We start from the raw sequence: 18,592 nt of genomic DNA, 5'->3' as shown, positions 1-18,592 counted from the left end.
ATGATTTCTTCTCATTACATGCTGTTTTTAAAAAAATTAATTAGTTTTTTAAATTAAGTTCTGGGGTACATGTGCAGGATGTGGAAGTTTGTTGTATAGGTAAATGTGTGCCATTTTAGAGTTTAAAGTTCATTGCAAAATTGGGTGGGAAGTACAGGGAGTTTCCATAGAACCCCCCTTCTACATAAATGCCAAACTTCCCACATCTCACACTTTAGTGGTACAATTATTAAAGTCAATTAACCTATATTAACACATCATTATCATTCAAAGTCCAAGTTTACATTAGGGTTCAATATTGGTTCTTTACAATGTATGGGCTTTTACTGTATAAAGACCTACATCTATCATTGTAGTATCATACAAAATAGTTCTACTGCCCTGAAAATATTTTGTGTTCTGCCTGTTCATCCCTTTCTCCCACTAATCCCTGGAAACCACTTATCTCTTTACCATCTCCACAGCTTTGCCTTTTCTAGAATGTCATACAAGTGGAATCATAGACTGTCCGTAGGAGTTTAGATTTGGCTTCTTTAACTTAGTAATGAGCATTCAAAGTTTCTCCAGGTATTCTTGTAGGTTAAATAGCCCCCCTGTTTAATGCTTCCATTGCCTGGATGCACCATACCGATTCACTTATCAAGGGACATCTTATTTTCAAGGTTTGGCAACTATGAATAAAGCTACTATAAACATCCACATATAGGTTTTGGACCTCCTTGTATTTTTAGCATCTCTAAGACTTATAGTGATGTCCTTTCTTCATTCTTGATATCGATGATTTTGTTTTCTCTTTTTTTCTATCATTTTTCTAGAAATTTATAGATTTTACTAGTTTTTACAAAGGACCAACTATTAACTTTATTATCATTATTTTTAAACTTTATTTTAGTTTGATGGGTGCATGCACATATTTGTTATATGGGTAAATAGGATGTTGTGGGAGTTTGGTGTACAGATTATTTCATCATGCAGATAATAAGCAAAATTTCCAATAGGAGTTTTTCCACCTTCACCTTCTCCCACCCTCTACTTTTAAGTAGGCCCCAGTGTCTATTCTTCCCACCTTTGTGTCCATGTATACTCAAGGTTTAGCTCCCATTTATAAGGGAGAACATGTGGTATTTTGTTTTCTGTTTGAGCATTAGTTCACTTAGCATAATGGGCTCCAGCTGGATCCATGTTGCTACAAAGGAAATAATATTACACTTTTAATGGCAATGTCATATTCCATGGGTGTACAACATTTTTTTAATCCAGTCTACTACTGATGGACGTTTAGGTTGATTCTATGTCTTTGGCATTGTGAATAGTGCTGTGATAAACATGCATGTTGTTTTGGTAGAACAATTTATATTCCTCTGGGTATATTGCCAGTAATGGGATTAACAGGTTAAATTGTAGTTCTTTTGTTTGTTTTGAGACTGAGTCTCACTCTGTTGCCAGGCTGCAGTGCAGTGGTTCGATCTCGGCCCAATGCAACCTCCATCTCCCAGGTTCAAGCAATTCTTCTGCCTCAGCCTCCCAAGTAGCTGGGACTACAGGCGTGCACCACCATGCCAAGCTAATTTTTTATTTTTAGTAGAGACGGGGTTTCACCATATTGGCCATGATGGTCTCAATCTTTTGACCATGTGATCCACCCACCTTGGCCTCCCAAAGTGCTGGGATTACAGGCATAAGCCACCATGCCCTGACTGTTCTAATTTCTTTGAGAAATTGCCAAACGACTACTTCTCACAATGGTTGAACTCGTTTACACTTCCCAGAAGCATTATATATGTGTTCTCTTTTCTTTGCAACTGTGCCAGCATCTGTTACTTTTTGACTTTTTATAATAGTCACTGTGACTTTTTTATAATAGTCATTGTGGTTTTGATTTGCATTTCTCTGATCGTTAGTGATATTGAACATTTTTTTCATGCGCTTTTTGGCTGTGTGTTTGTTTCTTCTTTGTCTTCTTCTTCTTCTTCTTCTTTTTTTTTAGATGGAGTCTCACTTTGCCACCCAAGCTGGAATGCAGTGATATAATCTCAGCTCACTGCAGTCTCCACCTCGCGGGTTCAAGTGATTATCCTGCCTCACCCTCTGGAGTAGCTGAGATTACAGGCGCAAGCCACTCTGCTTGGCTCATTTTGTATTTTTATAGTAGAGATAGGGTTTCATCATGTTGGCCAGGCTGGTCTCAAACTCCTGACCTCAGGTGATCCACCCTCTTCGGCCTTCCAAAGTGCTGGATTACAGGTGTGAGTCACTGCACCCGGCCTTGTCTTCTTTTCAAAAGCATCTGTTCACTTCCTTTGCCCACTTATTAATGGGACGTTTGTTTTTTGCCTGTTAATTTGTTTGTTTCTTATAGATTCTAGACATTAGACCTTTGTCAGATGCACAGTTTTCAAACATTTTCTTCTATTTTGTTGGTTGTCTGTTTATTGATAGTTTCTTTTAATGTTCAGAGGGTCTTTAGCTTAATTACATCCCATTTGTCAATTTTTGTTACAAATGCTTTTGGCATCTTCATCCTGAAATATTTACCAGTGCCTATGTCTGAAATGGTATTTCCTAGGTTTTCTTCCAGGGTCTTTATAGTTTTAGATCTTACATGTAAGCCTTTAATCCATCTTGAGATGATTTTTGTACATGGTGAAAGGAAGGGATGGACTTTCAATCTTCTGTATATGGGCTAGCCAATTATCCTAGCACCATTTTTCAGGTAGGGGATCCTTTTTCCATTGCTTGTTTTTGCCAACTTTGTTGAAGATCATATGGTTGTACATGGGTGTGTGAATTTACTTCTAGGCTCTCTATTCTGTTCCGTTGGTTTATATGTCTATTTTGCTACCAATACCATGCTGTTTTGGTTACTGTAGCCTTGTAGTACAGTTTGAAGTTGGGTAATGTGATGCCTGTATCGCTGTTCTTTTAGCTTTGGATATTTACGCTCTTTTTTGGTTCCATACTACTTTTAGATTCTTTTTTTTTGAAGTTATGTGAAGAATGTCATAGTAGTTTGGTAGGAACAGCATTGAATCTGTAAGTTTCTTTGGGTAGTATGACCATTTTAACAATATTGATTCTTCCTATTCCATGATTATGGAATGTTTTCCATTTGTTTATGTCATCTCTGATTTTATTCAACAGTATTTTGTAATTGTTGTTGTAGAAATCTTTCACCTCGGCCGGGCGCGGTGGCTCAAGCCTGTAATCCCAGCACTTTGGGGGGCCGAGGCGGGTGGATCACAAGGTCGAGAGATCGAGACCAACCTGGTCAACATGGTGAAACCCCGTCTCTACTAAAAATACAAAAAATTAGCTGGGCATGGTGGCGCGTGCCTATAATCCCAGCTACTCAGGAGGCTGAGGCAGGAGAATTGCCTGAACCCAGGAGGCGGAGGTTGCGGTGAGCCGAGATCGCGCCATTGCACTCCAGCCTGGGTAACAAGAGCGAAACTCCGTCTCAGAAAAAAAAAAAAAAGAAAAAAAAAAAGAAATCTTTCACCTCCCTGGTTAGCTGTGTTCCTAAGTATTTTATTCTTTTTGCGGCTATTGAGAATGAGATTGGTTCTTGATTTGGCAATTAGCCTGGATATTCTTAGTGTATAGAAATGCACTGATTTTTTATCCTAAAACTTTGCGTAAATTGTTTATCCGATCCAGTTTTGAGGTAGAGACTATGGAGTTTTCTAGGCGTCAAATTATGTCATCTACAAATAAGGATAATTTTATTTCTACTTTTCTTACTTGTTTTTCACTTGCCTGGTTGCTATGTTTTTCACTTGCCTGGTTGCTCTGGTTATTATTTCCAGAACTATATTGTATAGGAATAGTGAGAATGGGAATCCTTGTGTTGTTCGAATTCTAAACGGGAACGCTTCCAGCTTTTGCCCCGTCAGTATGATGTTGACCATGGGTTTGTCATAGACGGCTCTTAATAGTTTAAGATATGTAAACTCAGTGCCTAGTTTGAGAGTTTTTAACATAAAGTGATGTTAAATTTTACTGAAAACCTTCTATGTATCTATTGAGATGATCATGTGGTTTTAGTTTTTAGTTCTGTATATGTGATGAGTCACATTTATTGATTTGCATATGTTGAACCAATCTTGAATCCCAGAGATAAAGCCTACTTGATTGTGGTGAATTAGTGTGTGTGTGTGGGGGGGGGGGTTGCTGGATTTGGTTTGCTAATATGTGGTTGAATATTTTTGCATTCATCAAGGATACTGGCCTGACGTTTTCTTTTTTTGTTGTGTCTCTGCCAGATTTTGGTATCACAGTGATGCCAACCTCATAGGATGAGTTAGGGAGGAATTCCTCCTTCTTGGTTTTTTGGAATAGTTTCAGTAGAAACCAGAAATGGAATCAGCTTTTTATACATCTGATAAAATTCCACTGTGAATTTGCTTGGTCTAGGTCTTTTTGGTAGGCTCCTTATTACTGACTGAATTGTAGAACTCATTATTAGTGTGTCTTCAGGGATACAGTTTCTTTCTAGTGCAGTCTTGGGAAGTAGTATGTTTCCATTTCTTTTGGGTTTTCTCATTTGTGTCAATAGAGGTCTTTGTAATAGTCTCTGAGGGTTTTTTGTATTCTGTGAGGTCAGTGGCAATGTCTTCTTTGACATTTCTGATTGTGTTTATTTGGATAATCTCTGTTTTTCTTTATTAGTCTAGTTGACAGTTTATCAATCTTATTATTCTTTCAAAGAAACAACTTCTGGTTTTGTTGACCTTTTGCATGGTTTTTCATGTCTCAGTTTCTTTTGGTTCAGCTCTGATTGTAGTTATTTCTTCTGCTGTTGTTGGGGTTGGTTTCTTCTTGTTTTTCTAGTTCCTCTAAGTGTGATTCTTTAAGAATGCTCACATAGATCTCCAATCTCTTCTGGCTTTCAGTGTTTCTGCTGAAAGGTCTGCTGATGATGTTCCCTTTGTAGGTAACCTGCCCCTTCTCACTTGCTGCCTTTAATTTCTTTTTTTTCATGTCAACCTAGAGAATCTGCTGTTTATGTGTCTTGGGGGTTCTTGGGGATTGTCATCTTGTATATATCTCACAGGTGTTTTCTGAATTACCCAAATTCAAATGTTGGCTTTTATAGCAAGGTTGGCTAAATTTTCATGAATGATATCCTCAAATATGTTTCCAAGTTGTATATTTTTTCCTCCCTCTTTTTCAGGGATGTCAATGAGTCACAGATTTGATCTTTTAACCTAATTGCATATTTCTCAGAGGTTTGGTTCATTATTTTTTATATATTTTTTTCTTTATTTTTGTCTGAGGTAATTCAAAGAACCAATCTTTGAGGCCAAATATAGTTTTTTCAGTTTGGCTTATTCTGCTATTAACACTTGTCATTGTGTTATAAAATTCTTGTAGTGAGTTTTTTTTTTAGTTCTCAGATCAGTTTGGTTTTGTCTTAAAATGGCTATTTCATCTTTCCACTGCTCTGTTATTTTATTTTATTCCTTAAATCTCTTTGATTGAGTTTTGGCTCTCTTCTGAATCTCAATAATCTTTGTTCCTATCAATAATCTGATTTCTATGTCTGTCATTTCAGCCATTTCAGCATAGTTAAGAACCATTAATGGGAAACTAGCGTGATTGTTTGGATGCAAGAAGACACACTGGGCTTTTAAGTTGCCAGGGTTATTGTACCGGTTCTTTCTCAACTGGTATGGACTGATGTTCCTTTAATCTTTAAGGGATGTCCTTTAGGTTTTTTTTTTGTTTTATCTTCTTTGATGCCCTTGAAGTTTTGATTGTGGCATAAGTTTTATTCTGTTGTCTGGCATTCTTTCTGGAAGATTTCAAAAGGCCATTGCTCACCTCAGCATTCCTGGGCTGCATGCTCCAACCCTATGGAGCTTGTATCAGATGCCTGGCTTTGTTATCTGATGGGCCAGATAATATTTGTGCCCTCAATACCCTCATGCTGATGACAGTGGCATGGCAGGGTGTCCACGTGTCAGCAGAGGCAGGGTGGCAGGATGTGCTTGCACCTGTAAGATGGGGCATCGGGCTGTTGAGCACACATATGCCATTGGGGTAGGGGAGGGAAAATCTGCCCATGCATACACACCAGCAAAGTGGTGGGAGGAGGGCTCATGGGTGAGTTGATGCTGGCAAAGTGATGGGGGAGCCGGCTGTAGGGGGTTGCTGTGGGTGGGTGTGTGCATTTTGGTAGGGACTGGTCTGCTTGATCTCTTTGACAGTTAGGCGTGGTCTTCTGGTAAAGAAGCTGTGATGAGGGTCCCTCGGAAGAACCCTGGCTGGGCACCTGAGGCTGTTCTGCAAGTAAGTATTCTCAGGCTCATCTCCCAGAAGAGGCTAGCAGAAAGGGGGCTCTCAGGTCCCGTGGGCAAGACTGATCTGCTCTGCTCTGTCCTAGTCCAATGGTTACCCAAAGACTAAAGCCACCTACTGGAGCATGAGGAGACTTGGGGGCGAGGTGTCCATGGCCAAGCTTTACTTCTGTCATTCCCATGCCAAACCCTCTGGGCTCCACACTGGCTGGAGTCCCGTCTCTGCTACCTCTGTAAGCACCTCTTTCTGCCAGCTCATGTGTCCATAGTGGTCTTACCATCTACTGCATTTAGGATTCCAGAGATCAATGGCCAGAGCATTTCAGTCTTCACTTGTTCAACTCATCTCTTCCCCAGGAGCCACTGGTGTCTAGAAATGAGTCCCAGTGCTCAGCAGCTTCTCCTTCTTCAGGCCAGTGTCTGCATTCCCTCGCCATTAAGTCTCCATCTTCCAAAGATCTGCTTAGAATATGACAGTCTTCCCAATTTATTTTCTCTCATGTATATCTGCTTCGGTGGGAGGTGTTCTTCCTGGCTGCATTTATTCAATCATCTTAACTCTTAGCCTTATATAATTTATTTTATCTCTTATGTATATCTGCTTTTTAAAATTATTTATTTATTTATTTATTTATTTAACAGAGTCTCACTCTGTTGGCCAGGCTAGAGTGCAGTGGTGCGATCTCAAATCACTGTAACCTCCATCTCCTGGGCTCAAGCAATTCTTCTGCCTCAGCCTCCTGAATAGCTGGGATTACAGGTGTGTGCCACCATGCTCAGCTAATTTTTATATTTTTAGTAGAGACAGGGTTTCGCCATGTTGGCCAGGCTGGTATTGAACTCCTGCCCTCAGGCAATCTTCCTGCCTTGGCCTCCCAAAGTGCTGGGATTACAGGCATGAGCCACAGTGCTCGGCCCTGTTTCTTTTATTATTTTTTATCTCCTTATGTGTATTCTTTGAGCTTTACTTGCCATTTTTTTCAAACTTCTTTAGAAGTAAGCTTAAATCATGGATTTTTAATTTTTCTTCTTTTCTTAAATTGTGGCAGAATGCACATAATATTTTAAATTTACCATCGTAATCATTTTTAAGTGTACATGTCAGCAGTCTTAAGTATATTGATGTTGTTGGGCAACCGATCTCTAGAAATGTTTTATCTTCCAACACTGAAATTCTAAATCTACTAAACACTGTTTTCTCCTCTGCCTTCTCCCCAGCCCTTGCCAAATGGATTTCTTACATGCCGGTTCCATTATTTTGACTACTTCGTATACTATGTATTAGTGGAATCATACAGAATTGGTTTTTTTGTGACTGGCTTATTTTATTTAGCATAAAGTCCTCAATTATCTATGTTGTAGCATGTATAATGTATTTCCCTCTTTAAGACTTAACAATATTCCATTGTGTGCATTTATCACATTTTCTTTTCTTTCCTTTTTTTTTTTTGAGATGGAGTTTCGCTCTTGCTACCCAGGCTGGAGTGCAATGGCGCGATCTCAGCTCACCGCAACCTCCGCCTCCTGGGTTCAAGCAATTCTCCTGCCTCAGCCTCCCAGGTAGCTGGGACTACAGGCACACGCCACCATGCCCAGCTAATTTTTGTATTTTTAGTAGAGACGGGGTTTCACCATGTTCACCAGGATGGTCTTGATCTCTGGACCTCGTGATCCACCCGCCTCGGCCTCCCAAAGTGCTGGGATTACAGGCGTGAGCCACCACGCCCAGCCTTATCACATTTTCTTTTTTCATTCATCTATCTGTTAATGGACATTTGGGTTTCCTTCACCTCTTGGCTATTGTAAATAATACTGCAATGAACATGGGAGTGCAAAATTTCTTATAGATTATGCTTTGAATTATTTTGATGTGTATCTAGAAGTAGATTTGCTGGATCATGTGGTAATTATCTTTTTAATTTTTTGAAGAACCTTTATACTGTTTTCCTTAATGGTTTTAGAAATTTACATTCCTACCAATACTGTGCAGGGGTTCTAATTTCTATGTAGAGTCACCAACAATTGTTGTTTTTGATTCTTTTGATAGTGGCCATTATAGTGGGTTTGAGGTGATATCTCATTGTCATTTTGATTTATATTTCTCTTATGATGAGTTATAGCAAATTTTTTTTATATGCTTTATTGATCATTTGTATGTCTTATTTAGAGAATGATTTATTCAAGTCCTTTGCCCGTCTTTTAATTGGGTTATTTGTTTTATATTGTTGCTGTCGAGTTGTAGCAGTTCCTTATATATTCTGGTTATTAACCCCTTATCAGATATAAAATTTGCAAATATTTTCTCTCATTTCATTGTCTTTTCACTTTGCTGACTGTTTACTTTGAAGTGCAGTTTTAAAGTTCGATGTAGTCCCATTTGTCTATTTTTGCTTTTGTTGTCATGCTTTTGGTGTCATCTTAGAAAATTATGACCTAATCTGATGTCCTGAAGCATTCCCCTATGTTGTCTCCTGGAAGTTTTAAAGTTTTAGGTCTTGAATCCTAAATAGTCTTTAATCCATTTTGAGTTAATTTCCATATAAATTACAAGGTATGGGTCCATATAAACTCTTCTCCATGTGGATATCTAGTTTTCCCAGCACCATTTTTTAGGGAAACTATTTTTACCCCCGTTGTGTAATCTTGGCACCCTTGTCAAAAATCTGGCCATATATGGAAGAGTTTATTTCTAGGCTCTTTACTCTATTCCATTGGTCTAAATGCCTTTCTTTATGTCAGTACAATAGCATATTAACTACTGTTGCTTTGTAGTATTTTTTTTTTTTTGAAAGCATGAAATAAGTCTTCCAAATTAGATTTTCTTTTACAGGATTTTTTTTTTTTTTGACTATTCAGAGTCTCTTAATATTTTATGTGAATTTTAAGATTTTAAAATATTTCTGTAAAAACTTCTATAGGAGTTTTAATAGGAATAGCAATGAATCTATATATTGCTTTGGGTATGATGGATATTTAAACAATATTAAGTCTTCTAAGAGCATGTACTATTTTTCTATTTTTTGTGTCTTATTTATTTTAGCAATATTTTGTAATTTTCAACATATGAGTCTTTCAATTCCTTAGTTGAATTTATTCCTAAATACTTTATCCTTTTTGAGGCTACAGCAAATGAGATTATTTTCCTAATTTTCATTTCACATTAATATTCTTAGTGCATAGAATCTTTAGGGTTTTCTGCATATAAGATTATGTAATCACCAAACAAAAAATGATTTTACTTATTTTTTAATTTGGAAGTCTTTTATTTGTTATTCTTCTCTGATTTCTCTAGTTAGCAGATCCAGTAGTACGTTGAATAGAAGTGGTAGGAATGGGTATCTGTCTTTTTCCTGATCTTGGAGGAAAAAACTTTCAGTCTTTCACCATTAATTATAATGTTAGCTGTGGCCTTTTATATATGGTTTTTTATTATGTTGATTTTTTTCCTGGAATTATTTTTTTAAAAGATAAAAGTGTATTAAATTTTGTTATATTCTGTTTCTGCATTAATTCAGATGATCATGTGGTTTTTCATGCTCATTTTGTTAATGTGTTGTACTATGTTGATTGATTTATATATGTTCAACCATCTTTACATTCCTGGTACAAATCCTGCTTGGTGATGATGTATGATCCTTTTAATGTGCTGCTGAATTTTGACTGTCAGTATTTTGTTGAGAATTTTTACATCAATATTAATCAAGTATATTGATCTGTAATTTTCTTTTTTTCTTGTGTCTTTGTCTGGTTTTGGTATCAGACTAATGCTAGTGTCACAAAATGAGTTTGAAATTTTTTCTGTTATTCAATTCTTTGGAAAAATTTGGGAGAATTACTATTAATTCTTTTTTTTTTTTTTGAGGCGGAGTTTCGCTCTTGTTACCCAGGCTGGAGTGCAATGGTGCGATCTCGGCTCACCGCAACCTCCGCCTCCTGGGTTCAGGCAATTCTCCTGCCTCAGCCTCCTGAGTAACTGGGATTACAGGCACCCGCCACTATGCCCAGCTAATTTTTTGTATTTTTAGTAGAGACGGGGTTTCACCATGTTGACCAGGATGGTTTCGATCTCTGGACCTCGTGATCCACCCGGCTCGGCCTCCCAAAGTGCTGGGATTACAGGCTTGAGCCACTGCGCCCGGCCCTATTAATTCTTTTTTAAATAGTTGGTACAATTCTAATTTGTGATTTCCTTTTTGAAGGTTTTTGATTACTGTTTCACTCTCCTTACTAGTTATAGGTCTCTCTATATTTTTTAATTACTTAATGATTCAGTTTTAGTAGGTTGTATGCTTTCAGAAATTTATCCATTTTATCTAATTTGTTTGATTTGTTGGCTTATAATTGTGAATTGTATTCTCATAATCATTTTTATTTCTATGACATTAGTTGCAATGTCTCTTTTTTCATTTATGGTTTTATTTATTTGAATCTTCTTTTTATTTTCACTTACATCTAGCTAAGGGTTTTGTTTATTTTTTTTTTTAAAGAAAAAAAACAACAGTTGGTTTAATCTTAAAATTGCTTTCCTATATTCTATTTCATTTATACTTGGTCTAATCATTATTTTAAACTTCCTTCTGCTGACGTTGAGTTTACCTGATTCTTCTTTTTCTAGTTGCTTGAGTTAGAAGTTAGGTTGTTGATTTTAGACATTCTTTTATTTTTTAATGGAAGTAAATATTTTTATTGCTGTATTTTATTGTTATGTTTTTATTGCTATAAACTTCCTTCTTACTATTGCTTTTGCTGCGTGCCATCTTTTTTATTTTCATTTGTCTCCACATAGTTTCTAAATTCTCCTTTGATTTTTTTCTTTGGTCTATTTTTGTGGGAAAGTATATTGCTTAATTTGTACATATTTGTGGATTTTTTTTGTTTTTCTTCTGCTATTTATTTCTGGTTTTATTTCATTATTGTCAGATAAGATATTTTGTATAATTTAAATCTTCTTAACTTTTTATAGACTTGTTTTGTCTGTAACATTGGTGTATTCTGAAGAATGTTCTATGGGCTCTTGAAAAGAACGTGTATTCTGCTGTTTGTGGAGCATTCTCTTTATGTCTGTTAGGTACAAGTGCTCTGTAGCATTGTTCATATTCTCTGTGTCCCTCATGATGTTCTGTCTCCTTGTTTTATCCACAACTGAAAATGTATTGCAGTCTCTTATTATTATTATGTTGCTGTTTCTCCCTTCAGTTTTGCCAATGTTTGCTTCACATATTTGGAAACTCTAATGTTAGGTGTATATCTATTTATCACTATTAATTCTATCTTACTGATGAATTTAGCTTTTTTTGTTATATTAAAATAATGTTTTTCTTTGGCTCCTGTGATAGTTTTTGTCTTAAAGTTTATTTTCTCTATTGTAAATATGGCTACCTCTGCTCTTTTTAGGTTCCTGTTTGCATGAACTATCATTTTTTATTCTTTCACTGTTAACCAATGTATGCATTCCTAGGTCTATACTGAGTTCCTTGTAGACAGTATATAGCTAGATCTTGGTTGAAGGTTTTTTATCCATTCATCCAATTTGTGATTTTAACTTGGGGCCTTTAATTCATCTGCATTTAGAGTAAATACTGATAGAAAAGAACTTACCACTGGCATTGGGCTTTTATCTTGTAACTTTTTGTTCTTCCTTTTCTTCCTTGCTACTTAACTTATGTTTTGTTTAGTTTTTGTGTTGATACATTTAATTTCCCTTCTGATTTTTCTTTGTGAACATTCAGTAGATATTTTCTTTGTGGTTATAATTGCAATTGCAATTATAATCTTAAAGTTGTAATGATCTTAAAATAGACTTAATAACTTTAATCACATATAAAAACTTGACTCTCTTTGTATCTTTGCCCCATCCACTTTATTTTATTGATGACTCAAATGACATCTTTTTGTATTGCATGTCTATTAGCATAGACTTATTACTTTTTATAATTTTGTTTTTCAAAATTATACACTTGATTCAAAAGTTTACATGCTTACATTATAATACTACAGGATTCTATATTTGCCTATATGTATGCTCTCACCAGAGAACTTTATATTTTCATATGGTTTTGTGTTGCTGTTTATTATTCTCTCACTTGAACTTAAATGATTTCCTTTAGCATTTCTAGTGGTGATGAACTACATTAGCTTTTACATGGGAAAATCTTAATTTCACCTTTGTTTTTGATGGATGGTTTTGCTGGATTTACCATTTTTGGTTGACAGATTTTTTTTCTTTCTTTCAGTGCTTTGAATAAATCATCTCATTCTCTTCTTACCTATAAGGTTTCTGCAGAGAAATCTGCAGATAATATAATAAAGACCCCTATGTACATAAGGAGTCTCTTTTTAACTTGTTTCTTTGACTGGGACATGTTTTCCTGTACCATTGTATGTCTGGTTATCTTTTGTTGGGACTTCATCATTTAAATAATCAGCCACTTTTTCCAGACTTTGTGATCTGGATTTGTACGGGGAGGATTTTTTTTTTTTTAAATCAGCGCATCTGGAGATTCTGGAGACTTCTCAAATCTTTTCTAGTGATATGTCCTCTTTGGGCTTGTGCTTGTAATCTCCTAGTTGAGGATGTTTGCCTGTTTCTACTCAGGAGTTTTCCCTGGAGTTTGTGATACCTGCAGTGTCTCTGGTACCATAGTAAGCCATGGCACTGAAGCTTCAACTAGTGTCTGCATATGCTACTGGGCAGTTTGATTGCATATATTCTAAGTAGCTGCAATCTGGCATGCCTGCTACTGCCTGCTTCAGACTCTGGGGCAGGTTGACTGCATTTGTTCTAAGTAGCTACAATCTGACACACCTGCTACTGCCTGCTCCAGACTCTGGGGCAGGTTGATTGCATTTGTTCTAAGTAGCTGCAATCTGGCACACCTGCTACTGCCAGTAGTTGCATTGAGGCAAAACAGAAAACAATTCTCAGGAAGCCGGACAAATTATAATGTTGTATACACATTCTATTGTTTTCCTTTCCTGGAGAGAAAGTGGGAGTTGAAAGTTTTCTCTGAATCACATAGACTCTGGTAAGAGAATGCTACAAATTTTCCTACTGGGTTTTGATGCAAGTTGCTTCCTCTTATCTCAGTTGCAAGAACCTCTTACTGGTTTTTGAATTTCTCAGAAAGGCAATTGGCGCACATATTGTTGTTAGTTATGTGTCTCTGTGGGAGAAGGAGGATCTGGAGCTTTCTGTAACAAACAGTTTTTATAACAAAATTATAAAAAGTAATTATAAGTCTATGCTAATAGATATGCAATATAAAAAATGTCATTTGAATCATCAAAATAAAGTAGATTGGGGAAAGATTTTTAAAAAGAGGAAAATTTTTATATTTTGCCATCTTGCTGATGTCATTCTCCTCTTTCTTTTTACTTAGCATATGCACTTAAACTACAAATTTCTGTTAAACTACATCTTTAGATTTCTCCCACAATGTTTTACGCTGTCTTTCCGGTATAATTAATTTTAAAGCATTTTCTAATTTACCTTGTGAGTTTTTCTTTCACCCATTAATTATTTCTGTTTCATAATTTCAAGCTACTTGGAAAATTTTTAATAACTGTTCTAGTCTTGATTTCTAGTTTAATAATGCCTTAGTCAAAAAATATGCTCTATAATTTTTTTTTTGAAGTTTCGTGAGACTCGCATTAGGGGCCTGCATATTGTGTAATTTGGTAGCTGTTTTCTGTATATTTGTAAAGAATATGCAATCTGGACTAGGCATGCAGTGTTCTCCATACGCTTATTAGATCAGATTGTTTAATCATGAAGTTCAATTCTATATATCTTAATTGTATTCTTTGCTTCATTTTTTTAAGTAAGGTATATTAAAATCTCAGCTCTTATTTGTATTAGGATTAACATGAAAATTTTAATATCTTTGAATAAACAAAACAATACTATTGCTATTTGATGTTTAGTATCCAAATCTAGTATAATTTAAGCAGTACATAAGTCCTTATGTATGTGAATATTCCTTATGAAAGGATGTAATAAAAATAGAAAAATTTAGGCTGGGCGTGGTGGCTCATGCCTGTAATTCAAGCATTTTGGAGGCCAAGGTGGGTGGATCACCAGAGGTCGGGAGTTCAAGACCAGCCTGACCAACATGGTGAAACCCCGTCTTAAAAAAAAAAAAAAAAAATAGAAAAATTTGTTATTTTTACACCGGCTGCGGTGGCTCAAGCCTGTAATCCCAGCACTTTGGGAGGCCGAGGCAGGTGGATCACGAGGTCAAGAGATCAAGACCATCCTGGTCAACATGGTGAAACCCCGTCTCTACTAAAAACACAAAAAATTAGCTGGGCATGGTGGCACGTGCCTGTAATCCCAGCCACTCAGGAGGCTGAGGCAGGAGAATTGCCTGAACCCAGGAGACAGAGGTTGCAGTGAGCCGAGATCGCGCCATTGCACTCCAGCCTGGGTAGCAAGAGCGAAACTCCGTCTCAAGAAAAAAAACAAAAGAAAAGAAAAACTTGTTGTTTTTAAATTTGAGAAATATCGATGTTAGAGCTTAAGGAGAAAATTCCCCCTACCTATATTAACAGCAGTTATATAAACTATTAAAATATGTATTAAAATGAATGCAACAATTATCTTGCTTATATTAATCAAATTGAAATTAAACATGTTTCGAATTAACTTAATCCCAGTCCTCTGTCCCATTTTATTGGCAGATAGGATGTGAAATATTTATGATATTCTGACAGACTCAAGTGCAGCTTTGATAAATGATATAAAGCACAATCACATAGTGACAAGTGTACTTGTACTTTAAAGATTATAAGATTGAGACTACAAAATCATTTTCAGCATGGGAAACTTTGAGTTTATAGGTTCTTGTGGTACTCTGTGATGTGAACTTTGCTCTAAATATGATACTTCACAAAAAACAGAATCTATTCATCTTTTATTCATACATCTCACACAGTCCTAAATAAAGAGCAAATTTTCACATTTCCTAATGAAATACTGGTTATCGCCTGCAGGGTCTCTTGGTTTGCTCCCAGGAACTTGACAGTAGCAACTCTTAGGAAATATTTTCTTTGCTATAAATATTTCATTTTGATTTATATAAACCCTGATAATAACCTTTAAAAATTAAAAAGCCCTATTCTCTAAGGTGGGTGCCAATTGAGGGGCAATTGTCCTCTTTATTAAATATTACTTTTCCTTAAGTTTGATTTCCCTTATCTTTACCTTTCACCATACATCAAAATAAATATGAGAAAAATAGACTTGTATCTCTAGTCAGAATGCTATTAAGTATAATTTGACTACTTGATAAAACATATATAGAAATTATTTTAATATATATTTAATATGAGAATATTTCATATTCTAATTGAAATTTTTTATAATTGCCAAATACTTTTTATGAAAAAAGTTTCTTCTACAAATAATTCATGTTTAATATAGTTTTCCACATGTTTATTAAGTGTCTTCTGTTAAAGTGATGCTAAAAAATGTAATACTTGACATCTATGTAGTACTTTACAGTTATCAATTACTTTAATATACTATGTGTATTAGTCTGTTTCATCTTGCTATCAAGAAATATTTGAGGTTGGGCAATTTATCAAGAAAAGAGGTTTATTTGGCTCATGGCTTTGCTGGCTGTGCAAGCATAGCGTGAGCATTTTCTTGGCCTCTGGTGAGACAATCTTAACTTCTGCAAATAAGGACCGTTATATCCCATCTCCCAATATTTTATCTACCAAAAAGGTGTATAATAATACTTAGATTACAAGGATCACCAGGACTCATAAATTGTAGCTTTGTGGCAAAGTTGTAGTGTTCGTTTTCAATCTGATGTTGAAATGTAATCCCCAATGTTGAAATGTAATCCCCAGTGTTGGAGTTGGGGCCTGATAGGAGGTGTCTGCATCATGGAGACAGATCCCTCATGAATACATTGGTGTCCTCCCCACGGTAATGAGTAAGTTTTCACTCCACTAGGTCATGTGACAACTGGTTGTTAAAAGAAGCCTGACACCTGCTCCACTCTCTTTTCTTCCCTTTCACTTTTTGCCATGAGCAAAAACTTCCTGAGGCCTCACGAGAGGCCAAGAAAATGCTCACGCAGTGATTGTCTGTCTAGGAAATTAAATAGAATCAACTGAAAAACAATAGATTTTAAAAAGCTTTAGAAGATAACATAGAGATTCTATAATTGTAAAGTAAACTCTTTCTTTCTAATTCAAATTCCAGAATTTGTAAAGAAAAAGATTAACAAAGGTAATTTGGGACAAAATTAAAAATAGAAACACTATAAATTATTGGTTAAAGTGAGAGAAAATGGATGTTTCTATATTTTATTTCTGTTGGGACTATACATTTGTGAAGCAGGTTTTTGTCTGTGAAAGTAAACATAAATGGTCTTGACTTTTATTCCAGATATGACTCTTTAAAGATCTCTTTTACAGAAATTATTACAAAATAATCAAGACTGTGTGCTCAAGGGCAGTTATTAAAGTATTTATTATGATAAAAAATACAAAATAACAGACTATGCTCTGGGGCATTTATTAAAGTATTTATTATGATGGAAAAAGTGGAGATAAGAAAAATATTCAACAATTGAGCAATATTTAAATTATGACTTGTTTATACCATACCATAGGATACCATTCAACCTTTTAAAAAAGTAGCAATATCTAAAATTAAATACATTTTCTCTTTCTTATTCCTACCTCCAAACTTCTTATCCCTTATAGTTATAAATGATATTCCATATTCCATATTTATATTTATTTTTTCTTCTCACCTTTATTGGGGTATAATTTGCAAATAGAAATTGTATATATTTAAGGAGAACAATTTGTTGCTTTGACATAGCTATACATTGTTAAACGATTACCAAAATCAGGCTATTTAACATATTCATCCCTTGACATAGTTACCTATTTCTCTGTATGTGGTTAAGAACTCACTTTTTAAAATTTTATTTATCATTTCTGCTTTCATTTAATTATTTATCCAGTAGTCATTCAGGAGCAGCTTGTTCAGTTTTCATGTAGTTGTGCAGTTTTGAGTGAATTTCTTAATCCTGTATTCTAATTTGATTGCATTGTGGTCTGAGAGACTGGTTATTTTGATTTCTGTTCTTTTGAATTTGCTGAGGAGTGATTTACTTCCAATTATGTGGTCAATTTTAGAGTAAGTGCGATGTGGTGCTGAGAAGAATGTATATTCTGTGGATTTAGGGTGGAGAGTTCTGTAGATGTCTGTTAGGACTGCTTGGTCCAGATCTGAGTTCAAGTCGTGGATATCCTTGTTAATTTTCTGTCTCGTTGATCTGTCTAATGTCGACAGAGAAGTGTTAAAGTCTCCGACTTACTGTGTGGGTGTCTAAGTCTCTTTGTAGGTCATTAAGAACTTGCTTTATGTATCTGGGTGCTCCTGTATTGGGTGCAGATATATTAGGATTGTTAGCTCTTCTTGTTGCATTGATCCTTTTACCATTGTATAATTTTCTTTTTTGTCTCTTTTGATCTTTGTTGGTTTAAAGTCTATTTTATTAGAGAGTAGGATTGCAACCCCTGCTTTTTTTTTGCTCTCCATTTGCTTAGTAAATCTTCCTTCATCCCTTTATTTTGAGCCTATGTGTGTCTTTGCACATGAGATGGTTCTCCTGAATACAGCACACTGATGGATCTTGAGTTTTTATCCAGTTTGTCAGTCTGTGTCTTTTGATTTGGGCATTTAGCCCATTTAGATTTTTTTTTGACTATCACAAAAGTTTATTTAGCAAAAAGTCTAATATGAAAATGTATATGACCTAATTTTTACATCATAGTAAAACAGGCCCCATGGAGAGAGGACATGGGTTTCTCTGCTGAACAGCCATTATTTATACTTGTTCCAAGGCTTCTAACATGATGATACTATTTCCTCTTATTACCACCATTCCAATATTGTTCTGTTGTCTGCTAGTCACCATCTCCACACATTCATCTATCGCAAGATTCATAAAGGGATCAAATCCCCGCAATATTCCTTAGACATGTTTGCCATCATTTAATTTCAATGATAACTTCTTGTTCATAAATTTTTTCAACTCGGGAGGGTGAGCTTTGCTCGTGATGGTTACTCCTCCAGCACACAGAGGCCTTGGAACAGAATGCATGACCTACTCTACGCTCCCGCAGTATAGACCGTTTACATTTAAGGTTAATATTTTTATGTGTGAATTTGATCCTGTCATTTTGATACTAGCTGGTTGTTTTGCCTATTAGGTAACATTGTTTCTTCATTGTGTCGTTGGTCTCTGCCATTTGGTACATTTTTG

The 18,592-nt window shown here is 35.7% G+C and overlaps 1 pseudogene; it reads right to left on the bottom strand.

Annotated features, from left to right (window-relative positions):
• Positions 1-18,109: 18,109 nt before the first annotated feature.
• On the bottom strand, positions 18,110-18,391 carry LOC120363668 (small nuclear ribonucleoprotein G pseudogene; annotated as a pseudogene).
• Between the last annotated feature and the right edge of the window lie 201 nt (positions 18,392-18,592).

This window comes from Saimiri boliviensis, chromosome 3, assembly GCF_048565385.1.
Source record: "Saimiri boliviensis isolate mSaiBol1 chromosome 3, mSaiBol1.pri, whole genome shotgun sequence".
NCBI classification, from domain to species: domain Eukaryota; kingdom Metazoa; phylum Chordata; class Mammalia; order Primates; family Cebidae; genus Saimiri; species Saimiri boliviensis.
Note: the sequence above shows the minus strand (reverse complement) of the source record. Positions and strands in the feature narration are given on the sequence as shown.